This window comes from Thunnus albacares, chromosome 2 (genome assembly GCF_914725855.1).
Source record: "Thunnus albacares chromosome 2, fThuAlb1.1, whole genome shotgun sequence".
NCBI lineage: Eukaryota > Metazoa > Chordata > Actinopteri > Scombriformes > Scombridae > Thunnus > Thunnus albacares.
The window spans coordinates 13,744,115-13,771,935 of NC_058107.1; the positions used below are offsets into that span (position 1 = coordinate 13,744,115).

General features: G+C 39.2%; 1 long non-coding RNA gene across 1 annotated transcript; it reads right to left on the minus strand.

The window, feature by feature from the left end:
• Window positions 1-3,643: 3,643 nt before the first annotated feature.
• Window positions 3,644-27,633, minus strand: LOC122970545. Its single transcript, XR_006399246.1, has 4 exons — window positions 27,432-27,633; window positions 20,879-20,883; window positions 14,236-14,241; window positions 3,644-3,655 (listed from the first exon to the last, which is right to left on the minus strand). It is a non-coding gene; the product is annotated as an uncharacterized LOC122970545 (long non-coding RNA).
• Window positions 27,634-27,821: the final 188 nt, after the last annotated feature.

The following is a 27,821-nucleotide window of genomic DNA, read 5'->3' on the forward strand; positions in this document are numbered from 1 at the left end:
TGAACAGCGGGGTAACATTTAAAATGCTGTTTTAAAGCCCTCACCTTGGAATAATGAAACTGTTCTATTTTTTTTAGAAGGCAGTGGGAGTTCATTGACTGCCTGTCCACAGCAAAACTTTCTCATTTTCCATTCACTCAAACAATATAGTGCTATAATTCTTTCAATTAATTAAGAGGACAACTTTTTTTTTTCTTTCCAAGGCCCCTTTTCTCTTTGATCTGCCTACCATCATCCACCTCACTGCTCACCAGGCCATTTAAAAATGATAGGCAGCAAAATGTATGAGTCAAAATTTGCTTCTATACTTGAAATAACAACTGAACATATACTGAAATTTACTTCCAGCCTCTTTACTGGGATAAACCGATGTGGGGACTTTTTCCAGTGCTGTGAAGATAAACCACTCATGTACAGTATCTTTAATTAGGTCCCTGTGGGTCCCGGTGTTATCTGCCATGCTGATTAGAATGAACATTAACTTGCTTTAGCCCTGACTCTGATAATATGCATTGGTGTGTGCTGACAAGAGTGCAAAATCCAATTGGCATCTTTTCGCAGACAACATATTCCACTGTTTTCGAGAATGTGATATTTCTTTGAGCTATTAGGAATATTAGTTTCATAGTATAGCAGAAAGCAAAGCCACGTTGCTTGAAATCCTCCATGCCTTATTGGTGTGGCCTAGCTGACACATTTGATACGGGTATGGATCATCAGGATTAGTTAAACCAAACCCATCTCTTGGGAGGTCTGCAGCTCAGCAGTCCAATGTGCATAATATTATCTACTGTACTTAACAGCACTGTGAGTTTGCGTCTGGCTCTCTCTTATATCATGCCAGCTCTCACTTTTGTGTTTAATCAGTCGACTGTGTACTATCCAATGAAACAGAAATGCAGTCACAATAATGTAAAAAAAAACAAACTTGATGAATAGTAGAGCTTTGTTAAGACAATAAAGCTTTGTCACAGAGCTCAGAAATAAATACAAAGCCTCCTCAGAACAATACCCTTCACACTTCTTCCTTGATTCCCCTTCCATCCTTAAAGGCATCACAGAACATTTTCACACTAGTCGTCCCACCGCTGTGAAATAAATTGTGACAGTAACTCAATATGAAGTGAAATAGCTGAGAAAGCCTTGAGTTCACTTGCGCTGACAGTGCTGTTTAATTCCATCTTGTGCCAGCCTGACATTTCTGCTGCCACTAAATATTAAACATGTGTACCCGTTTCATTTGCATCTGGTAATGAGGTGGGAGACAGCGCCCAAAGCCTCTCTCTCGTGGTACTGCGTCTGTGCTGCCTCCAACACAGTCACATGGACAAGGGTAAACCAACAGGAATATTTAGAGTGGAAGGGGGCTGAGACAGAATGGAATAGGATAAAAAAAGAAAGGGGGTGGTGGTGGAGGGTGTGGGGGTGGAGGGGGGGGTGAAGGATAGACCACCCTTGTGTGCGTGTGTATGTGTGTGTTCTCCAGAATTCAGAAACCAGTCTGCAATGACCCCAGCTCTCAAGCAGTGCCTGCTTCGGCTGACATTTCTCCCTGAATCTTTTAAGATGCATCCCTTGCTGCAAAATGCATTAGTGGAGAGAGGAGAAACAGAGGCACAAGAGGAGAGAGGGTTAAATGTGATTGCTCTAAATGTCATCACATCTTCATAATGCAATATATATTCATGATCTGGCAGTCCAGGAGGGCAGACATCACAGTTGTGTTCTGTAATTCAAATGTTTTATCCCAATTTTGATTCACCATACAATTCTGTGTGAACATTTCAAACCAACGACATACATCAGTTTTTTTTTTAGCCATTACAGATTTAGATGGACCAGTGAGGTGGATCCTGTGAGATGTGGGTGTTATTCAGAAAGCTTCGAGTTGAGGAAAACTGGTCAGTGATTAGCTGTGTAGCATCTGCTTTATTGCCCAAGCTAGCAGCGGTGGAAGAACTTAAAAGTTGATAATATGTCGATGCGTTCACAACTTGTTGCACCTTAAGTGGCCCAAAAATCTGTTACAGCAGCTTTACGTGATAGCAGCAATACCAGTGTTAAAATACTTCCACATTAAGTAAAAGTACTTAAGTAATATCAGACAAAATGACCTTGAAGTATCAAACATAAAAATAGTCATGCAGCAGAATGGCCCCTGCCATTGTTATATTATATTTCTGGCTATATTGGACTATTATCACTGATGCATTAACATGTTAGCATTTAGATGTTCTACAGGTTGAGATAATATACTGATGGGTAGTTAATCAATAAAAATGCACATTTTATGAGCTCACTGTACATTTATGTGTAAAATCCTTATGTGAAAAGTAACTATAAAACAGCTGTCAAATAAATTCCATCATTTCCACCACCGGAAACTTGGCACATTAAAGAAGATATATTTACTTGTACATTGATGACATCACATGTTTTGCCTTTTAATTATATGGTAATATAAGCTTCTTAGTAGGCTTTTTTTTATAGCTCATGATACTGATTTTGCATTGTAGTCTTCAGAATAGAAAGGCCAGATCCTCTGATATTTTTTTAAATGAAAGCGCAATATTCCCTTTCCTCTGTCAAACTCTCATGACAGTGTACAGACATAAACACTTTAAAAAGAAATCAACACCAGTGTGAGGAAACTTTACACATTCATTTTACTTGTATAAATTCTTAGGCACAGATTTACCTTTTTTTTGCAGCCAGTGTGAAAAGGAGATGTACTTCTGTCATTGCCCTATTCAGGTATACTGCTCTGCAACAGTTAAAGTTTAGAGACACCCTGCTTCTCTACGAGGGCTTGTATTGCTTTCATGATATGTATCAGATATGTCACAGAAAATCAAACCTTGATCAAAACCAAAGCTGACTGCTGAGGAGAAACAGGGAAACATCAAAGAGCTTACAGTGGAAAGGCAGAGGTGGTTGAAGTTGGATGTGTGTGGTGGTGGTGAGGGAAGGGGGGGGGGGGGGGCGAAGGGGGCTTCGCACTTCTTGTTAATTCTCTTCATAAGAGCTGTTAAGCACATTCAGCAGTCATCGAGAATTGTGTCCACTCCCGGGCCTCCGGTGGGACTGCGTGTCCTGAGGTTTACTGTTGCTAGCTTGTCATGTCCACGTCAACAGCACTTATCGCCTTCTGTCTGAGAGCTGAGGCATTTCCCAGGCATTTAGCTGCCTGTTTGTCTTCTCTTGATTTCCCCTCCAAATCTGTCACATATAGTCTTCACCTGACACCTCACAGAGTGTTCCTCTCTCAAACACTGTCAAAACAGGAAGATCCAACAGGAAGAGATAGCAGCAGGGAACCACAGATTGCCAAATGTTATACACTGATCACGCACTGCAAATAATGACCTGTGTAGGCAAGACGGTCTGGGATTGTTGCTTCATCAACACGATGACTGCTATCCAAATATGAAAAAATGAACAGTGTGTGTTCACAACTTTGGTTTGGACATTTGGATTCTTGAATTATCAAGTGCTGCTTTATGCTGCTCACACATTATATTGTACATCAATGAGTCCAGAGTTTTCACATCACTAAGACTTTCTCTGTCATGTTTTGCTTTTTTGCTTGGAGTAAAAGCTATGGCATGAAAACAATGCACTTCACAGTGAAGGCCTGGCGTAGAATCAAGTACTTCTCTTTGGTGCATTTTTCTTTCCTTGCCTTTCTTCCCTGGCGAAAACCCTTTTATTATTTCAATAAGCTCTTGGTTTTAATACATTATTGATCTTAAGGTTGAACTACAGGCCATTGCATTACCAGGATTCTAAAGCCCATCATGGCATGACACTCATGTACTTGTGAAAAATTATACCAATTATGAAATCAACCAACAACTATCTCAAAAAGCAATCAATTGTCACATTGGAAAGCATTTTGTCCCACAATGCTATTGGCTTTGTGGTTACACAGAAGGAGTGGGCGTTGGATGTTTAATGACTTCCAAATACTGATTTCTCTCTTTTTTTCCCCTAACACTTATTACCATTCACTCTGAGATGGTTCTGCTCTAAAGCAAGCCTTTGATTATGTTTGATGCTGTATGTTGAGTGACTGTGTGCCAATACAACAATAGCATTAGACATTGATTAGCCTTTATGAGCACCGAAGGCTCAACACCACCATGTGCACTTAAAAGCCTACATTAAGGCTATGAATTATGATTAGCATGCTACATACCAGTGCATTAGGAAAGGATATATTCATTTCAATTCTGCAAATGCCACAAAGCTAGCTGAGGAGAGAAAGCCATTTCTAGAACCTCTAAAGTGGGTGGGGGCCACGGGCTGAGTGCTTGCGGGGTCAAGTGCAAGCCGTGTCTTTGACAGTGGCTGCCTGCCTGTGTTTCCATATCACAACGTTCAATCATACAGTGCCCTCATGCAGAAACCTTTAACTCAATGCTCATAAATGCAGGGAAGCAAAGCTTACTGTTTGATCCTCCACCAACAACCTCTGTGCTAGCATTTGTTGTGGTCAATGGGTATTTTTTCCTTGTTTTGTGCACAATGCGCATAAAGCCATAAAACATTAATCGAATGTTTATCTACTGATAAAAAGTACACATTAAGAAGAATCAAGCATCCAATGATCTCTATAGAAAACTACATGGGATGAAAAAGTACAATTAAGGTCACCTTTATTGTTTCCAATCTAAATCATCTGTGTGACATCTAAATGACATTTTAATGAAAATTTTAGACAGGTTATTTTGAATAGTTTCCTAAAAGATGCAGAGGGTTGAGCAGCGGTGAATTGCAAGTGTCTTTTGGGGGACGGGTGGCTTGACGGGCGTACGAAATCTGAGTCAAATAAATGAAGTGGAGATGGTAATACAGTGCGTTATAGCGGAGAGTGACAAGCCCGTTCCTCCCATGAAGCAGCTGAGCTGGCATTAAACAGACAAGACATCCCGTTCAGTCAGTTATCAGCCCAGGAATAATGAAGGAACAGGCCGGCAGACCAGGACGAGTCACCCTAGTCAGCCAAGTGGAGAATTTAATTTCGTGCAGGTTTCTCTGCAGCCAAGCATTTCCCCATCGGAGGTCCACTGGTGCTTGGGTGAGCATGGACAACTCAGTGCTCCCGACTCGGAGTCTCTCCAGCACTGACAGAGATGTGTGGTGATGGATTTCAGAGTGGCTGGGGGAGAGGGTGGACTTAAGTTTGGGTACGGCTGTTAAAGAGGAGAGAAAGCAATGACAAGCTAACTTCAGAGAAAAGTAAGAAAGCGATCACTCGTGTTCCTCATTTTCCAGAGTATGGGTGAATTATTAAATCAAAGACAGTGAAATGAGAAATGGGTACTGTCTGACCCAAAGATATGTAGGAAGGAAATAATATTGTCTGTGCTTAATGTTACCCCTGCTCCACCAACTGCCACTCTCCTTGGCATGGCCACTTGGCTACTGCATTTATTTTAATCCATTTCTCATTGTTGTACAACTGAATTTTTAAATATTACACATAATTAAGTTTTAATTTCTACATTTTAAATTTCTAATATGAATTTCAAAATGTTTTTGGAGTCACATTTTACCATTGACTAAAAAATTAAATTTAGATGAACGCATTAAATGGATTGCATGTTGACTTTGTTTATTTTTCTCGCTGAGCATCGTAATGCCCCCAAGGTCTTTGTTTTGCCCTGGCTTTTGTGGTCACGTGGTCCTGTGTGTAGTTTCCAAAGCACATCAGATGAATGTTGAAAAAGCTGACAACTGATGCCCCTTGCCTCTGCCCACCACCTTCAGATTTCCATGCCCTGCAGCCATAGCACTGTGTGTCCCATCTATGTGTATTCTTGCAGATGTGTAAGGTCTTGCACATAACAATGGCCTTACAGACATGTTGAATACACTGGCGATCGCCCAGCACAGATGGTGCAGTGAAAAACAGAATTTTTGATTCATTTACATGAATGGCAGTGTTTCACAGAATACTGGTACTGTTTATTACAATATTCATGTTTAATTGAGAAATCAACAAACTGAAAAATGCTATTTAGCAAGCATGAAATCATTTGTGAAAGTATGTATTGCAGTAGGTAGAGAGTGCTGCTTTTTGCTAAGCAGATCTCTGGAATGTAGAGTCCATTCACTCTCCTTTATAGACTGGTGCGTCTAATCAACCTTTGTTTGAGCTTTGTTTGAGCTGGCAACACTTGGCGGTAGTCTGGTGTGACCACTTTGATGTCGATGTTGAAAAACAAAAGGAAATATGATTTTTTGGCCATCTCAGAATAACTGTTTGGCAATTAAAATAATACAGGCTGTCTCCTGGCAATACCTAAATTAAATGCATTATAATAATCCACAAAGCAGCAGTGTGTATATATAAAAAACCTATTCAGCAAATGTTTTTTAATGGAGATGTGGGCCAAATAAACAGCTATGCTTGTGGTCCACAGTTGGCACAAAGCACACAAGAATATAATGTCACTAACAGTGAACGTATTTGTGGCCCAAAACTGGGCCCTATGAAAAATATTTTTGTGGCTGGGATCTGTTGGAGGCATAATGGCACTTAGGAGGAGACATTTTTGTTTTTCATTGAAAAATCTCAACAACTATCGCATGGATTTCTGTGAAATCTGGTACACACATTCATGGCCCTTACATGATCCCCTCACCTTTCCTCTACCTCCAAAACTAATGACATTCCCATCAGTCTCAGCTACTTTGTGTTTAGTGCTAATTAGCAAATGTTAGCATGCTAACACGCTAAACTAAGACGTTGAGCATGGTAAACATTCTATCTTCTAAACATCACCATGCAAGCACTGTATGTGAGTATGTTAGTATCCTGATGTAAGCTCTTAGCTCAAAGCACTGCTGTGTCTACTCGAATTTAAAAAGTTTTCATGTTGTGCCATATAGCCATATATAGCCCTCAGCTATGTGTTCTTATCTGAGCCATTTCTTTCATTGCTAGCTTCATTCCAAGAGAAAAATTCCCTCCAACTATAAATGTATGGCAAAACATATATAGTGAAGCTTTGGCCCAAATATGTTGAGCCATGTGTGGCACTTATCTCATCTCTGTACTTTCACATGTAACCTTTTGGTTGGGAACATGTGGAAAAATGGTTTCGGATGTTGCTGAATTGAGTCATTTGTGTATCTCAATATGTCAAGTCCTTGTATGTCAGAGAGCTAAATTTGAATTGAGATAGCAGATACACCCATCTGTATTGTTCTAAATATATTTGTTTGTATGTATAAGTTATACTGTAGTCAACATGAAGAGAGCCTCAACACTGAAGCCTTTTTTTTTAGTGATTGTGCCTCTACAATAGTGCAAGAATCCATTTCTGGTGTTTTATCATGTGGGCTTTCCATCTCTCTGATGCCAGGGAAATATCATCTCAGACAACACAAGAATCTTTCATAAATGATCCCATAATCTGGGATCGTGCTTGGCTTTAGAAAAGACTATGGCTAACATTATCACCTCTTTGATACATTCAATATTTCATCACACTGTGTGAATAAGGGAACTATTCTGGTAAATATTGATCCTATCAGAGAAAAATATCACAGGATTAAAGAAGTTACTCAGATTTGTCCTATTAGTAATATTAGACTTCTTTTTTATACTTGCAATAAGGATGAGACTTGAACGGTGCCTTCTGTGTGGTGAATATGTTCAGTGATGTTGCTGCCAGGCCCAAGTCACAGCCAAGCATTTGTGGACAAACTGTCTGTATAAATTGTTGCATACAGTATGTGCATATATAAATCTCTACAGAAATTTGCATATTACTTTGGCCTCACTGTATGTTTCTGTTGCAGGTGAAAGGCGGACTTCACACCAACAGTGACCACTCATTTGGAAGCGTACCAAATGCCTGTGGCTGTAAAGACCTGCCCAGGGTTCAGGTTCTTAAAGCGGAAATAATTGCAGAGGTGCACGCTCCATTAAAGCAACTATTTAATACAATAATCATTCAATTAAAAATCCCTTGTAGCAGCTGCCATAGTTGATTTGGATCAAAGGAACATGTTATTTGTGTATGAGGCAAACGGCCACAATCCAGACTTTCTGCAGAGTGTAATACAGTATATAATTCCACCTGCAGACAGCATCATTAAAAGAAATTCTCATAATGAATCTTCACTTCTTAGTTAAAATGAGCTTTTTGCCACATGAAGTATGGCACACTAATCCTCTCACTGCTGATTTAAAGGGAGTTTCATCTCTGTACTGCTGCTTCTGCTATTATCTGCAAGTAGGAGAAAGAAGTTGCAGAATGTTGAATATAAAGGAGGCAGAGCTGCTGCTTAAGATGACACTTCTCATTTCTTAACTTGTTTTAATGACACCTGTCTACTCTATATATTCTTTTTCTTGTCACCCAGTCTCACATAAGAAAACAGACTAGCTGCTTCTGGACTAGTCTGACAAATTTGTCTAAGGCATAAAAAAGACAGCTGAGCCTAACAAAGTACAGCTGATTTGTTTCGGTAACAACATGACTTTTCTCCTGGTACCACCCTCAGACTAAAATATGTGTGGCTGCATTTGGTTCCATATTGACAAGCACTAAAATAAAGTTTTGCCATTACATATTTTCCCTAATTAAAACAATACAAATGTTTTAGCCTATTCTTTCTTCTGACTACAATCTATCCATGCAGCTTTGAATATGAACAGACATTAAAAGCAGAAGATTCCCAAATTTAAGCTTTACATTTAGTTCGCAGGCAGTGTTACTCATTTCAAAGGAAGAAAGCAATATTTAAAAGCTGTCCTTTTTTGGTTCATTAACATTTTCAAGTTGATTTTGTTAAAGGACCAGTGTGTAGGATTTAGCGGCATCTAGCAGTGAGGTTGCAGATTGCAACCAACTGAATACCCCTCCCCCCTCCCCTTCCAAGCATAACCTAGAGTTGTCACGAAACTCGCAAAAAGGCCCTCTCTAGAGCCAGTGTTTGGTTTGTCCGTTCTAGGCTACTGTAGAAACATGGCGGTGCAACATGGTGGGCTCGGTGGAAGAGGACCCGCTCCCTATTTAGATATAAATGGCTGATTCTAAGGCAACGAAAACACAACAATTCTTATCTTCACGGGATTATACACTAATTAAAACATACTTATGAACATTATATTCCATTTCTGCCAAGTCCGTTCCACTAAAAGCCACTAAATTCTACACACTGCACCTTTATTGTAAATGAGTTGGGGCTTCAATTCTGTATCCAGAGCACTCTGCAATAAGAAATTGTTTCTAGGACCTAAAACCCCATCCTGCACACATAGAGTATGCATTAAAAAGTCATGTGTAACACAGACAGTGGACACATATCTGGATAACCACTAAATCCTCACTCTGCCTCCAATCTCTAATGCAATACCAGTATACCATTATAGCATCCATAACAGTATCTTTGTAATTTACAGAACAATGGGCAACAAGTTGTACAATAACTGAAACATATTTGTTTTAAAATTTCTACTTGATGTATACTCGAGTATTATCTGTGTATGATGCAGTATTTTATTTGGGTTTGCAGGCTAAATTGTGGCAAATGATATGAATTTTGAACTGGGAGATAAATATAAAAAGGAAGTTTCAGAAACAAAGGAATGTTTTACAGTTACTAACCAAATGGCCTTTCAAATTGGAAACGTCAGACATTATGCTGTTGGTTTGCATGCAAGCTCATTCTTCATTACAGAGAGATGGCTTTGTATTTTTATCTTGTTGGGTGCCTTCTGAGCAAAGGAGCACATTACGACGAGTCTTTGTTTTATTGTGTTCAGCAAATTAAAAAATGGGAAGCACAGTGGGAAAAATAGATATGAAAATGTGTACTTTGCATTATTGAAAAGCCCATCCACTAAAGGTTACCAGCAGCTATTGTAGTACAATCTGTGAAATGTAATTAGAGTGTGTGTGAGAGAGCAGCACAGATAAAGCTGCCTCTGCCATTATGGACTCCCTCATAACATTTTGCTTCCCCCTGAAACTTATTCTCTCTGAACTAATTTTGCATGACATATTGCATTTCTGCTTCAGCTATCATGAGGATACCTGTGAATTAAACTGGGTTTGCAATACAGCAAATTTCCAGATTACATTTTGGACATGCAGATACTGTATCTCATATTTGCTATGATTTATTAATTCAAGGCAGACAAAACTCACAACATTGCTTACAATTGTTTTTGCTGGTGCCCTGTGCACATAGATATATAAGATATTAGATGGATAGAGGGGTAAGAGGTGTTAGGATGATGGATACATAGAAAATTCTAAAACAATAGAAAAATGTATGAATGGAACTCAAAAATAGCCACAGTAATACAAACATTTACAGGTGTCTTTTAAAATCCCATTGCATCAGGAAAACATTCAGGCAACATAACAGGTATATGGTATTATCCTCTTCCAGATCCACATCTCCTATAGGACTGAATAATGAAAAATGAATAGCTCAGTGCAGCTGCATTACTGTAACCACCTCTCTCTATTTTAAAATCTAGAGAACTGCAGTACAGAAAGGAGACAAAATAATGCTGCACTTGATTAAAAAGGACAGCAAACACCGAACACTGGGTCACATTAGGTTACATGCCAGGTACTGGTATTTTTTATATATATATATTTTGTGTAGGAAGTGCTATATTCACAGTATGTACCACACAGACATTTTAGGGAGGTGTTCGGGGTAGATGGACAAAGTCACATCCATGTGGGGTTAGGTTTAGGCAGCAAAAGCACTTTGATTAGGGAAAGATTGTTGTTTCAGTTAAATGTTGATAAAGTGAAAATGTTGTGAGTCGTGCTTCAAGTCATGTTGAACTTAGTCAATATTTAACAATGACCATGATTTATCCCTAATCTGAACTTAATCTCTTAAAAGTGTGTAAATTCATAATCATACCAAACCAACATAACCATGTTTTGTGTTGTGCTTTAGTTGCTACAAGCTGATATTAATACTTTACCTTTTAACACATACTTTCAGTATCAACATTTAGTCTCTGTCGGCATAATGGGGATCAACAACATTATGTTGATTGAAAATGAAATCGAGGTGGCATTAGGTTTCTTTCAAAAGGTATTTGCTGCTGCAAATTTGTAATATATAAACTTAATTTCCAGGAGACAGGGTTGATTTGTAAAAACTGTCAAAGCTGTTGCCTTTGAAATAATAAACATTTTGGCAGCTTTTGACCAATGAGTGAAGACGCATACGATTGTTTTCTGTGGAGCTTTATTAATTTCCTCATGTTGCTTCAAAAGCCCAAATATCAAAATACTGATTTCCAGATCTTTTTTTATAGCTGACGAATGCTTGAAACTGCAATATGACTCACATTTGTAGCCGTTTTTAATTAATATTGTAATCAAATTATATCAGGGTTCCTTTCAATTAGATATTAAACTGATTTTGTTGGTAGACTATGGACACAAATACACAGCTTTTGTTCACTCATTAGGGGGTAAAAGCCAAAACCACTGTTTCATGACTCTAAACTGTCTTCAAAATTATCACGGGATTCAGATTCGGGATTTAAAGATTAACTTCTCTGGTTTGCAGTTTTCACAGGAGAGTAATTCACATGTTTTTGTTAAACAATTAAAAATAAGAAAACAATACATAATCACATTTACAAGTAGCTTATAGGAGGTCATGTGAAATTTCTATCCCATAATGACCCAATGAATTTCTTTGCCATACTTCCTGTTCTTAGATAAGCCTGCTCTTCTTTTAATGGTCCCTCTCCATGAAAAGAGTGATAATAGAAGCCAACCAGGCCAAAAGTTGAGCAAAAAGGAGAAATGATTAAGGAACCTTATTAAAAGCAACCTTGTAGATTCAGACGCGTGATGGAGAGCACATTATGAGGCCTGATCCTTTTCAAATGACTCCACGGTTTCCCGAACACGCCGAAAAACCTGATTAGGGTGACAAGCACTGAGTGATACTGCAAACCTGTTAATAACATGAAAATTAGAAGGGGCTCATGCAAAGAAAGGAGATTAATTTAGCTGGAGTCCATCTTGCGCAAATTGCGAAGTTGTGAATATGTTTTCAGATAATGAGCCTTCCTACTTGTCAGCTCACTTGTCATTTTCTGTAATTAATGTTAAGGAAGACTCCTTCCTGATGGTTCATATTACTCATGTACCAGGAAAATTTCTCCCCAGAAATAATTTACATTTATTATCATCAGTCTGTTTGTGTGGTTTATTTCACAGTGGAGTAATTTATTGCAGCACCATTTCGCTCGCCTTGATTAGTCACTCGTCAGACTGAGATGTAATTTTTTTTCTTCATATGTCTGGTCCATGGAAATTGAAAGTGTTTTTGGCACAGCGTGGTACCTTCCCAGCTCTACCTTTTACTCCTTGTCTTTCATTTGTGTGTGTGTTTACCTCTTCAGTCGCTGGGTTGAAAAAAAACATACACACACACACACACATACAAAAACAATGACATAAACATACATGCTCTTGCTCTCTCTCGGGTACACATATGTAAAGATTTTCTGCTCTATTATGCTGTAAATCAAAAATACACAAGATACAAATACACCAGATGTAAAAGTTTATTGAACAATAAGAACTAGCAGGATGGATTGTGGATATGAGAATCCAAATTCTTCATTTAGGACTAAACATGGCAGAAAATATAATGAGACATGGTGGATGATGCCTTACCTGAACATATTCAAGTAATATGAATTTCTTTTCAAACACAAAAGTTACACTTGTGATTACATTTGTAAATAATATTTTAATGTATCATGCAGCAGTGGATATAGTGGAGAATAATGAAATTACACATTTGATTTCTTTACACAGTGAAGTTTATTCCCCTGAGTGGCCACAGATACCACCAAAACAGATTTACCCCACAGTGGTGTGACCATAACTCAAAGAAATATTCATTTAAGACAGATATTTAAATCAGCCTTGCTTAGCTACTAAGCTTTGCTTTTCTTTGTGCCAGTAAATTTATAAGCCCACTTCTTAAATGTATTATTCATCCGAGCATGTAAATAATGCATGCCTGGTTCCACAGTAAATTAACCCTTTACCTTACCAGGGATACAGGAGTCATTGTTTTGAAAGGCAATTATGTCATTTAATTAATGTTGTAATTAATACTGTAATTAGCTTAAACACCTTGCAACCGGGTGCCACTACTAAGCTGTCTTAATTAAATAGATTGAACGGTTTCATATCTTTTTGCACTGTCACGTTGCAGCCTGCAGAGAAATGCCATCTTATTTGCACATTTCAGTACAACTTTTTTTTTTTTTAAAGACAAACAAGGCAAGAGCACCAGTTCACAGATAATAAAAGGGAAGGCATGGTTATAAGCTTTCTGTCTTTAAAGCTTCTTCTCACAAAGAAAATTCCTATACTTTTTGGCCATAAACTACCACTGTAAATCCTCCATGTGTGTCTATGTAACCTCCTTGGTCACAATTTGATAATCTATCACAGCGGAAGTCATTGTCTACTAAAATTATGAAACAAAATAAATCCAATTCCCAATTCAGCTTTCAAACTAAAGGTAAGGGAGCTGTGCAAGATCTGTGCCCGCCTGTGTTTTATTGCTGCAGTACAGCGGCGGAGCAGGCAGACAGCTAATCCGCTAGTAGAGAGTTTTTATCCTTGCCCAACCTGACAGTGATAGAAAGTGTTTTCCCCAAACTAGAAAAATAGTTGAGAGAGGATGAGATAGCAAAGAGGTCAGTGAATACTGAAGGATTTCCAGTCCACTCAACTCTGCTGCTGGCTGCAGGTCCGGCTTTGTATTCATGGGCTGTGAGCATCCGTACAGCTCATCTATTGTGCATGTGTATGTCAGAATCATTTTTGAAGCCAGACGCCTCGGCACTACCAGGAAGCAATAAGGAGGAACTCCCTGCTTGTAAAATTAATTCCCCTTAGTATGTCAGAGTGTGGCTGGATCCTGAGAGTTATAAGCTGCTTTAATGCACATGCAAGATTTCTTTCTTTTCTGTGGGGGTTGTTTGCATTATATATTTTCTCCTAAGATGTAAATATCGTATAAAAATTTGGGAACCATGAATAATTGTAAACATTTTAAGTGAATTTGTTCTCTGTATCACACGTGCATCAGTGGGACACACCGGCTTTCTATTTGGTTGCGTGTGATTTTATCAATGTCATTAGACCATTCATTGAACTAAGTGAGGAATCCATCAAAAGCTGACAGGAAGCTGTAGACTAATGGCTGTTAGGCTGTAATATTCTTTAATATGATTTTTATTTGCCTTAATTTCATCTTCTTTTGCACAGGTCCCAAATCGGCAGAGAGCTGCTGAGCACATGAGCATATTTCTACAGCTTACAGAGATCAGTTTTACAGAAGCTTTAGTCTCTGTGTGGATTTATTCTGGCAAGAAAAAAAAAACTCCAGCTTTTAGTAAACCGGAGTGAGAAGCACATTCTGTGACAATTGTGTTTTCACTGCGGGGACACAGGAAACAAATTAGGACGATATATATTATGTCTGCGGTGGCAAGCGGGACAGCAATTTGTGCACATGCCGAGCCTCTGCACCCTGTTTTTATCTCTTCATACTCCTCTGCATTTGGAACCACCTTCATCATACACTCCAACACTCCAAATTAAAAATAGCTCAGCGGGTTTCAATTTTGTGCTGACACAAACCTAATTTTACACCTCCTTTCAGTAGTTTCCCCTGTTCTTACACTTCATATCCTCTGAAACAATCAACCGCGGCCCTGAAATTGCCTGAAACATAACAAAACAAATGAAATGGAAATTAATTTTTTGCAACAGGATTATCTACCCGTGCGACTATTATCTTTCCCTGCTGTTTATCTGGAGCAAAAGGAGGGGATAATTTTACAATTAATGGCAGAGGATTCAGAACCCTACTGTAATCATTAGATGACACGTCTTGAAGAAATAGCCCTTCATATTGCCTTACCCTGGGCTTCAATAATCTTGACCCTGGGTATTAATGGATGAGTTAATGGCCTGCAGAAATCCTTTAATTTATGCCAGGGTGAATTAAGAATAAGTAATGGATTCTGCTTTTCAAAATGTCCAGACAAGGCATTTCCGTTCAGCCTATCTGAGAAATCAAATTATCATATTATCTCTTTGAATGGGTCTTCTGAACCCATATTTCACAATATCTGATGGAAATAGTTTTGACATTCATTACATGACTCTTGCTTTATTGTGGCTTGCTAGTACATGCAATGACAAAAACGGATAATGATTTTCCAGCCAGCAATGAAGAGAATGGACATGAAAAAAAAAAAAAAGAATCAGAAATGACAAATCAAACTTTCAGTGTCCTAATGTAAATACAAATGTAATTATGGAAGTGTAAATTGGTTTGACTCCCTGGAGAGGGGCCGCTACCCTTTACCCCTTTCCTCACAATAAATCCATACAACATGCGACTCTTTTTAAAAAATCTTACTGATAGGCACTCAGACATCTCATTAGGTTTGTTACCTACTCTTTGTGTTTAAAGACCCACAGTGAGTTGAACACTTTGGATGATATTCTATAGCTGCAGTCTAATCAAAGATTTTTAATTACTGTGAAAATGATGGTAGAATATTGTGCTGAGCCTCTAAGTATGCCACGTATTGTGATTATAGCTTAATGTATCTTCAGCACAATCGCAATTTAACTGTGATTTGTATTAGTTTTAATATGTAAAGAGGATTCAAAATAGTGACGATCACCTGCAAAATCATAGAAACCTACAGTTGTAGCCAATGTAACTCAGTGTTTTCTTAGCTGTGTGTTTTCTTTTCATGTACCTGAACAGTAGTTTAGTTGTATTCATGTTCAGTAGTTCAACTACTCTAACATATGATGTGATTCTTAAATAGAAAATGCTAACCCTTTAACTTGTAACCTCTGATGTCCCTGCATACTGTGACTTTATCACACATACCATTCACCTTCTGATTCAACAGCACCAGCATCCACCCGCATCAAGCCATTAAAGTTACTACAAGGAACTTTTATTTTGTGTATAATTTAGCAGCCCCTGTGGACAAAAGCAGTAGTGTTTTCCAGGAATGAAGACTGCATTTCCCATGACGACAGCCTTGTGTCATAAAGATCATGGCTAGTGCATGTATTTGTTTTGGAAGAGAGTGAAAGAAAGATGCTACTTATTTTTAATACTATTTTTCTTTTTGAAACACAGCTGTTTGTAGGATGCATAATGATGAGGAAATGTATCTATTTGCGGCTATGTAAGATTAATAATTATAATATGATGATGGTGAAGCAAAGTAAACTTTGTTTTAGTACTGTTCATACTCCTAGGTTACATGTAAGGCTGCATTCACACCAAATCCGGCATTGTGGCACTTTCCTGCAGGGTTGTGCGGATGTGTGGGCGTGTTCATTAGTGCTTTAGAACATAACTGCTGTGAAACAATCAGAAAATAACATTTTTTTTCTCAGATTCACTGCTTTGGTCTCATTACGCTGTCGCTTGCTCTCTTCATTCATGCTACATGTAATGTAAACAAAGGCTGTTCCGGTCTTCCTGCTGTAACTTGTTTGGTCTGATTTCTGACCCGGCAGCAGGCATTTAGAATAACTACTCGCTGATGGTCTTGTTTGCTTATGTAGGTGATACAGAGGCATCAGAGGCATCGTGAGACTGGTTCATAACCAGTTAAAAGTTCCTTGTAGTAACTTTAACATCCCCTTTATTAAACTATAATTAAGATGCAACATATGACAGAAAACATTCAGCTGTATCCAACAATGTATCCACTGCATTTTCAGGAGGTGCAACAATATGAAAATCTCCACTGGGAAATATATAAGAAATGCTAGAAAGTTCCACAAAGTGAGGCTGAAATTATTTTTGTAATAGTTTACTGTTAAGTTGTCCTTTGTGAATTTTATGTTTGATTCAAAATGAAATATATAAAATGTACTGAATTTTAATGTCATCAAAGGACAAAAGTTAGAAATTAGCTTTAGCAAAATACACTCATACATGTGAGCAGAGTGCATGGTATTAAGTATAATATGTGCATGCATGTATTCCGTGTATACTATATAAATACTGCTGTTTTAACTATTAATGTAATTGTCCCTTGCAAAAAACCCCCAAAACAAACAAACAAACAAAATAAATCATACAATACTATACTATACTGTACATACATACCAATGTTTTCAAAGCAAAATATACTATGCTGAATATTGTGGATGCAAAACTGTAATTCTTGCATTTATTTATTTATGTAAGAGTTCAATCTAAACTGTTTATTTGCAGTTTATTATGTACACCTGTACAGTCTAATGCAGTCCAATGCAATAGTTGTTTCTAATATTCTGTCCCCCTCAAATATGTAAATGGGGTGGACAAAGCATTAAACCTTTCAGTGTAATGCAGTTCGGTACAAAGAAAGGAACAAACAAAAGTCGAATCAATATTGACACAGTATCAACAATAACTAAACATGACAAGCTGTTATAAAGGATTGAACTAGATTGTACAGGTGGTCCTAATAAACAGATAGCTCAGTATGCATTAATATGCTTTAACTTTCACAGACAGAGAGGCACTTCTCTGCACAGCCCCTCCATTACACCCCTGCCTGTTTAGTCCCAGTGAATTGAAGACCCTCTTGGGGGCTTCACATACAGCCTTTGCTTACAGCCATTCCTGCATTTTTATTGCATGATGTCATGCATGTGTCACAGCGAAGGAGAAATTTGATGTGAGCCGTAACACTGTCGGGGAGTTGTCCTGTGATGATGAAGTCATCCTTACACTTGGGCGAGACACTTATTTTTCTTTAACATATCACTTGGCTCCTCAGGTTGTACAACATCCTGTAAGTGAACCTGAGCCTCCTCGACCCCCAAATTCCTCCACACACACACACATACCAAACTCACACATACTCTCCTGTCAAACAGCAACACAACACTGGCAGTTATTTGGGGTTTGTTTGTAATCTTTTCGGGCGCTTTGTCAGGCAGGCGCAGTGATATTAGTGTGAGTGCACAAAAGCCCCCGAGTGGTGTCACGCACAATTAATGTCCCCAGGTAGCAACTCCATTAGTCTTATGAACTCAAGTCGCAGTGGGGAATGCTAATGGTGGAGGTGCCGTAGGGCATTAGGAAGGAGTGCAGCCAAAGCTACCACTTTACCCTTCGATTTGACCAATGTGCACCTCCATCTCACTTTAGAGCCCTACAACCAACACCCCCCAACCTCGGCACTTTAGCGAGACACACTGTCAAGTAGCAAGCAGCCTCTGAAGAGTCCACTGGCAATGTGTGCCACTCACTCACACAGCTGTGCACCGTTTCTTTTTAATGATCATTTATATGTCCCACGCATCTTATCCAAATGTCTCCAATTACATAACAGCGCCATGTATTGTGTCACTCCAATGGACCCTTTGAAAGTCCATATTTTCAGTTCCATGTGAAAACACCCCTACGTGGTTAATCATTGTCAGCTTTCATAAACGTTGACTTCCATCTCAGCAGCCTCAAATCCCACACGGTCACGTGACCTGCTCCACTACAGATCCCCAGCCTGACCTTGCTGTTGTAGATGCATGGAGCGGTTCATTTGATCTAACAGGCCTACAGCTGAGCTAAACCCAGCGGTGAGGCCTGCCTGCTCCCCTGCTCCATGCCCGCTCTAGCATGGATGTATTTAGGAAGCCTGGTAGCTACCTTTACATCACAGCTCAATAGCATCATGTTGCCTCCAAACCTACATGTCAATTCCATGTCACACAGTCCACGGAGCGAAAAAAGAGGTAGAGGTGGTCTGTGATAAAGAGTGAGCTGACAGAAAGCAGAGCGATAGAGAGAGAAACGCTGGTAATTTTGGTAGAATGAACCCACATTGCCAAGCAACCTCCATCCAGGCATGAAAAACACAAGCCTGCCATGACAGTGACTGCAAACGGAGAGAAGTCACTCTGAGCCTATTCACAGCCTTTATTACATTATCAATTACAGATTATAAATGTACTCCACACGGTCTGGTTCTCTATGCCTTACTCCATCATGTTGTGCCATCATCACTCAAACTGAGGCCCACACGGGAAGGCCGGCGGAGCTCTCAGGTTCCTAGGCGCCCTCTCACCGTTGCTATGGAATGCAGTGGCTGTTTTATTGCTTGTGGCAGTAATTGCACTTACATTTGACGGTCTTTTGTTGAGATAAACCCCACAGCTGGCTTTCTGTTAGCCCCTGCTACAGGCCAATACAGTCACAATGCTCTTAAATATGTGACAACTTGCCGACCTAAAGGCAAATGCACATCTTTTACCTGCTGTGTGTACAATGTAGGGATAATAGTAGGCAGAAGTGTGTGTTTTTCTCATAAGCCAGTGGTTAAATGATTCCTCATTGTTTTTATTTAGGACTCCCAGCAACATGCCTTTAACCACTGCATTAAAGCGTCTGCTGCAGTCATTTACTGGAAGGATCAGAAGTGTCTGCTGCTGTTTGAAGTCCACATCTTTGATTTTATGGCCTTCCTATGAATGAGCCAAGCAAGTGTTCATATTGATTTGCACATTAAATATATTAGTAATAAAACAACATCCTGCTGCAAACCAATTGTAAAATCAATAGTAATTGGAACCAAAATATTATGAGTTCTTGGTCTGCAGTCTTATTGTCTCTGTAACTGACCAGTGAAATCCTGTATGTTTGTGGGATAAATGCGATAAATATTGATAACAATGTCAAATGAATGTATGGGTGTAATTCTGAGAGCCTAAATATAAATTGAATAAACTCTGGGAAGATGGTCTGTGATGGAAAAGCAGGAGGTTAACAAACCAAACCAGAACTGAACTTGATGAACTTGTACAGAAGCTGCTATCGATCCACAGAAAATTAGAAAATTTGAAGGGGGACACAGGGTTTTGAAATCATATGAGATCACACTTTGTACAAATTCAGGCCACACGCACTGTTAGCACCTGAACATTGTTTCCTGAAGTGTTATGTTATTGGTTACCAGGGTTGGCTCTAACTTGAGTAAGTATTTTGTATCAATGAGCAGAAGACATCCAAAAACATGCAAAACATTTTCTGAATATATGAACAGTTTAACATATATAATATTTCTAATAACCAAGGAACAGTTTGACATTTTGAGAAATATGCAAAACCACTTTCTTGCTGAGAGATTAGATAGAAACATTGCATGTCTGTACAGTAAATATGTAGCTGCTTACAGGGTAAGTATGTATGTATGGAAAAAATGATAACATGTTAGTTAGTGAGCTTTTCAGGTGCTGCTGGGCAGATTTTGTTACCTTTGGACAAAGCCAAGCTAGCAGCTTCCCTACTTTATGCCAAGCTAACTGGCGGCTGGCTGTAGCCTCATATTTATGCCTGCCTATGCTTGTTTTCTTTCTCTCTGCTGTACTCAGGTCTCTCTTGCAAAAGAGATATTGATGTTGATATATTTATATAACAGACAGACATGAGAGTGATATCACATATTTCCCAAAATGCTGAACTACTCCCTTAAAGTCATGATATCACTGAGATTAAATGTGTGATATAAACTCCATCCCGTTCTACCTGACTTTCTTGAATCTCTGTTATGAACCAAAATTATGCACAAATTTATTAGACAAATTGTGGCTTGTCAGGACCAATTTAAACTTACTGAAAGCAGTTACCAGGAATTCTGCTTAATGTTTTAATATCCCCAACATTTCTGGTAAAATAACTTTTCTATGTATGACTTTATACATTCGATACAGTGCATTAAAAAACAAGAAAACTTTCTTTACCTGAGAGAATGTGTAAGCAAAGATATAACTTATAGTACTTTTAATAGAAAGAACTGAGATACTGCTCCTTTTATACTCTGGCTCTCCTCTGGTGTGGGATCCCGTGGAGCAGGAAAACAAAGCATGAGGTGTGTCTTATTCTCCACAGAGTGCCCTGGGGCCAAGGAGTGAGCTTGCTGCCATCCTGGAAGCTTTGAGTGCTTTATAACAGCGTACACAAAGGACTAGCTTCCCACAGCCCAGTCATTAACAAGTGGGCAGCAGTGAAGGCAAAGCCGGAGAGGGGACTTCCACTGTCCTGCCACCACACCTGCTTCCACATTCACAGAGCCAGTGCTGGCCCAACATGAAGGATGACTTGTAGTGTGCTGAACTCCAGGGAAAGCAAGCCGCCTCTCCTGTCTTGTTTGTTTGATAATTCAAGAGTTTCTGACAACAGTCTACAGCTCAGTACCACAAAAACAGCTGAATTCTGCAGCTTTGTCATCATCATTCCCATCAGTAAAGCAAGCGCAGGAATTTAAGAAGGAGCTTTTTAGGCTACAATACAATTACAGTTGAGTTTGCAGTTCAGTACTGTAGCTAATGTCACTGGAGAACAGATACCAGATTTGTCTGAGTCAATGTGAGGTATTCTGACATACTGAACATATGTTCCTGGAGGATAATGCACAAATATTAAAAAAAAAAAAAATCCTAATCCTCCATATCTGAGGTGTATTTCCAAACACTATAAAGGAATACAAATATTAAGATTTACAGCTTTGCTTAACATAGAATCTTACATACATATAATGTGAACATTTTGTTAATATCTAAGCTCAGAAATTACATTTATCAATGTAAAATGGAAACTATATAGCCTACATATTGTAAAGGAAACCACAGTGTTTCAAAAGTGGATGCCACATTACCACAGTTTTAGATAGAAATGCCAATGTCAACAAAACACAAGAGTAGAATTTTTATTTGTGTGTCATTCACACAAAAACACACATACATTTACAGGTATGAAAGATACTACCTCAGTTATCTGTTTGCTGAGACTGAAACCCTAAATTGCGTAATATATATATATATATATATATATGAGATCTTACATTTAAGTAACAACTGCATAAACAAACATTACATTCCCCATAAACAACCCCCCCCCATTCACACACACATACACACACAAAATGAATTCAAGTCATCTGCAGAATGATGTATAAGAATAGAGAGGTAACATTTACTTTTGACCACTTCAGATCAAATACCAAACCTGCTATGTACTCAGTGAACAATGTCAACGGGCGTCAACACATCACAGACTGGACTGGACTAAATTTTGATGGATGTCAGTTGGGACCGCTCGACTTCAAGTGAAAGCGGATATGTGACATTTACTTACAGAGACTGCTCGCCAGCAAGTCACAGTGTTATGTAAATAGCACACCTGTCCGCCCGTTGACGTGCCTGGCTTATATGGAAAAATCTGTCTTTTAGAGTTGGAATATTGTATAAGCGTAACAGTTTGTACCATCTGTTAGAAAATCCGGAAAGTCAAGTGAAAATAAAGGAGTGTGTGCTTTGACATTCAAGCATAACTTTGCTTTTGTCTGATTAACTGTTGTATAAAAAAAAAAAAAACTTATTTCTTGAATCAATATAGTGTAGTTGACAGTATGTCAGCCTGTATAGTTCTGATGTTAGTATGTGTGATGGACACATAATAACCTACAACCTCTAGTGCTGCTACTTGATCATTTGTATTGCTATAATAATTCCTATTACGATTTCACTACGGTATTAACAAAGACAAATGCTGTCATTCTTCATCATAGTCAGGTTTTGATATTGAGTATGATCACTCTGACTTCCTTCTCCAGGTTCGTCCTGTCTTTGAGCAATAGTAAAATATGAAGAAAAAAAGACCAGGCTGACAAGATGGTGATAGATCACAACACCATCAATTTTATGATGAGTCCCTTCACAAGCACATCAGTCAGTTAAATTTACATTGTTAATATTGTGTAATAATCTACAGCACAGGTCTGGGATAGCAGATAAAACCATGCATAGACTCTCTATTTTTCCAACATGTGGAGATGTATTGGCATTACTCCATAAACAATGAGCTCTCTTTGTTGTAATGGCTCTTAGGTGCCCCACTTGTGTCTCTCTAATTACTTTGGTTTCATCAGGTCCTGCAGAAATCTGGTGAAGAGGAAAATCCATACTCGATAACAATGAAAAATTCATATTGTTGTTTTTTTTCCCCCCATCCCTCTCTGTCTCCCTTCCTCTCTCTCTCTCTCCCCTCATCTCACTCACTCACACCCCGCTCTCTCTTATTCTGTGATATATTTAAATGTTAATAACCATTCATTCCTGACACCCTATCTACCAAGCCCCAAGTTTAACAGGAAATCTATTTAATCTGAAGAATCTCATTACACGATCATGGCAGCAGCTAAAGCCCTGACTATTGTCGATAGATGGGAGGTAGGAGGAGGGAGGGGTGGGTGGAGAGAGAAAGAAAGGAAGGGCTTGCAGAGAAAGAAGATGATGCACAGAAAAAAAATGAATTCAGGAATGGATATTTAATTTAATCATTGTGCATGAAGCAACATAAAGGAGGCATAAAGAGTCTTGCTTCTTCCTTCATTTGAGTAGATAATGATTAAATGTTTTCTATTGTGCTGTACAGCTGAAAGGTTTAATCATTCCAAGCGCCATGGAGAATGGAGAAAAAGAAAAACATCACACCCTTTAGTGCATATGACAGTATTCTAAATATGAACTTCTTTTAAGGCCATTAAAAGATTATCACTGATTTAACAAAATGCCTGTTCAGAGCATTAGCCACAGACGGTTCCCCAAAACCCTTAGAACGCCATTCTCCAAGCTTCTATTATCTCATCCACCCAGCACTATTTAATTTCATTTCCATGAATATGCAATGAATTTAATTTTGAACACTATTTTCATCTGCTCCTGTAATCACAAAAAATGCCAGTGTAATTAGTTTCTAATTACTTGGTGTAATTGTTGTAGTAATCATTTTAATTACCCAAATGCAGAGACATTAGATGCTAAAAGGAAAATAATCTGCTTGTACCTCCTACTGTGTCTCTCATTCTCCAGAGTTTGATATCTAGATTGTGACATGGACTGCTTCACAGTCAAAGACAGAAGCAATAGAGGGCTGCTGTGTGTGGATGTTTTATAGCACATGATAGGGGAGGCATGTACTGTATAGAAGGGAATGTGAGGGAGAGAGGGAGGGAGAGACAGAGGCAGACAGACGGGGCCAGACTTACATTGTAGCATCTCTGCAATCTGCTCTGTGGAAATTTGCATGCCCCGAAAAGCCATTAAGTTAAAATATACAGTTATTGTACCTTTCTGGGACCGGCGCCATACAAATGCTTATTGCATGTGCTTATAGCTCAGTCTACCAGATGGTAAATCATGAAATTTTATGAAATTATTGCACCAGTGAGGTGTTTTGAAAAGGAGCAGCTGTGAGGGAGATGGGACATTATAAACACTCACAGGTGTTCTGTCTTTCCCCACCGCCAGCCACAACATAAAAAATTAAATTATAAACAAACCAGCAAATGTTGTAATCTCCTTCACAGATACACTACTTACATGAGAAATTGCTTAAACTAAGCAAAGAATTTAATTTTAATTTGCATAAAATATTTATTGTGGCTAAGAAATTTCATAGCACGGCCCGCTCATCTGCCAAGTTTGGAAATTGCCGAAACGTACATTCCACTAGCATCTCAGTGCCATGGATGAAGATCCATTAGGGAAGGCTCTAATGGGCACTTCACCCAAGCACATATGGGCAAGTACACCTAATAAGAGGGAGCTGGTCAGTGCCAAACACCACAACAAGCTTGTGTTTCTCATTAAGATTTTATTCCTTCCTTAGTATTTAATTAGCCAGTCTAGCACAGGGACCAAGGAAGATAGCTTCACATCCACTATGTTGCCACCTTCCAAGTCTCCAAGATGTAAACTGGAGGTCTCCTGCTCCCTGGCTTACAAGTAGTGTATTATACAAGTACTTGTTGCTTGGAATGGAGTCGGATTCTCTGCAGAAACCCCGTGGCTCTGAGATACAATGTGCAGACTTGGCTTCTCTCGAATGAGCTCATTGCTATCATGCAGATGCATCTGTGCCTAGTGTTCAAGAGGGATTTGAGGCAATGGCGATGCTGACATACTCATCAAGTCATGACCTCAATCAACTGGAAATGACTGACTTGACTTCATAGATAATTATATTGTCTGTATTACTAATACTTCAGTCTGCTAAGGTAATCTCTCATATGGTGAAAGGCATTAAATCAATGGCAATTCACTTACCTAAATACTTTTCAACATTGTCAGTGAAGTAGGTGAAAGTAGGTTAACTCTCAAACCCTCAAATTACAGCTAATGGCAGTCATCCACTTGTGTGCTCCAGGACCCCAGTGTCACTTGGAGTAGTTTTGGGGTATTTCATCATTTGCTCGATAAATATTTTTCATGGACATGTATTTATTGTGCATGACAGGGCTTGTAACATATTCAAATGAGATGCATGTGTATTCTTTCTCTGAAAAGAGGCTGGTGCCTGGATACAGAGTAGTGCTGCAAGGGTAGCTGGCATAGTCATGCATATTCAAATCCACTGCTGGACATGGCTGCCCTAAATAGGCGAAGAGCGTGCAGCACTCAAGGGTGGTTTGTTTTCCATGTGTTTTTTTTTTCTTCTTCTTTCAAGCACCTCTAGCACATACTGATCAAGGCCCTTTAAGGCATTTATTTTACATTAGCTGTAGGCCGCGCATGCCCCTGGTACCCATCAGCATCACAGTTGAATGGAGGCAATGCATGAAAATCAAAGAAGCCATGTGATTAACCAACTTTGGCCTTGAATGGCAAGGCTGCTTGATATCTATCTATCTATCTATCTATCTATCTATCTATCTATCTATCTATCTATCTATCTATAGGGTTAGGGTTAAGTTATCTATCTATTAGGAATTTAAACAAATTCAAATACATTGTTAGGATATGAAGAGATTGTGGCAATAGAGACTACAGTACCCATAATGCAGTGTAAGGTCTTCCAGGTGACTCAGTAAATTGTTGTGGTTCACCTAACTCCATGGCGTCCTGTCTTCTTCATTATACATGGTGTCAGAGCGTAAAAAAAGAACTCAAAATCTCCGTGCTCTACTCTGCTAAATGCTGCAAATGTTTTTCTCAGTGAGTAGACACTTGGGGAGCACCTTAGTAGCGCAAAATAAGTGTAGAAACAGCGATGAACGATGCATGCTCTCAAAGACAGAGAAAGCCAGCGAGTCTGCTCGACTCTGTGAGGTGCTAGGCAACGGAGCCTGGCTAGATACACACACGAGGAGAGAAGAGGAGAAACAACGGAGCGGCATAAAAGTTTTTCCTGAATGTAAAACAACGGGGGGAAAGACAAAATGGCAGTGGCAGCTGTACAAATATCAGATCAAAGCCATTTGACTTCTCAAATCTGTTAGAATGGTCAAGATGGATCAGACAATTTGAGAGATTTCGTGGGAGTTTTGTCAATGACTGATGAAAATTAAAAAAAGGAAGCATTCATCACAACAGTGCACAAGTTAGCGGAACATTGTAGCTTTGAAGTGCTTAAAGATGAACTCATAAGAGACCGAACTGTGGACTCAGAATTAACCCTTACAAAGGCAATGCAAAAAGTGAGACAAAGTGAGACTGTTAACAGTAGGGTTGGTTACCGTTCACATTTGAACCGATACCATTACTGGTACCTGAAATTCGGTACAGGTACCCAACAGTACCTTTTTTTCAGTACTTTGCTCTCTCTGTAACAACTTTGTTATTGAGATAAGCATGCTAGGCTAACAGTCTGTCAGCTGTGTGACTTTATATTCATAGCGTACCGTCTTCCAGAGCACACAAACACCATAAACACACCTGTCACCTGCCCAGCACTGTCCTGTTAAACCGGAGACATAGCGGTGCCAGATCCACCTCATTTTTATACAGTCCATGGGCTACACACACCACGGCATAGTTATGCTAATGATGCTAGCTATGCTAACTAGCTGCTAGCTGCTGTGCAGGCTGGTAAATTGAATCCATTGTCTCTCTTTGTATCCACGGGTTGGTGGTCCTGTCAGTGTCATAGCCTCCTTGTGAGATGGTAAATGTGTGTTTTTAAAACTCATTGCAGGGCTGCACTCCCACTGAGAGTAAGCTATGCTCGGGGCTGTGCTCACTCTCAGTCCCGCTTAGAGTAAGCTGTACTTGGGGCCGCGCTCACTCTCAGTCCCACAAGGTACTGAAATTTGGCACAGATTTGATCTAACGTAAATTAGACTTGGTAGTGCCGACATAATTCGGTCCCCTACTGAAAAATCCAGCTTGAACTGGTAGCTGGCAACCAGCTTGACCAGTTTGAGCTAGGTTTTTGACAGCTGGTAGCTAGTTTGAGCTAGGTTTTTGACAGCTGCTTTGAGCTAGGTTTTTGACAGCTGGTAGCATGTTAGCAACTTTAGTATACAAGCGCGGCTAAGGTAAGAGGCTAATGCTCTCCTGTGGTTTAGGCTTACATACCTTTATCTTCTTGCCTTTTCTCTTCTTCGAACCTCTTCTTTTTTCTTTCTTCATGTCCAGACAAATATTTTATTTTTGCCAGCCCTATAAACCTGAAAGTCCGTGACCTTGGATGTCCCTGACTGACTGATCAACGAAGTCTCGCCACCTCTTCCTGTATCCATTTCAAATTAAAAGGCTTTGTTTCAAATTTCTTCAAATTAAAAGCCCTTCAGCGTTTCACACAAGGCCCAGCCATCCAGGTTTTGACCTAGTCTTGTTTTGGCAGACATTGTAAGAGTCTCTGAGCCTGTGACAAGCAACAATGCAAACACTGACACTGACACACGTGCACAGCAGTTCAGGATCAGGCAAGCCTGGAGAGAGTCTGATCCTGAGCCGTCAGGGCAG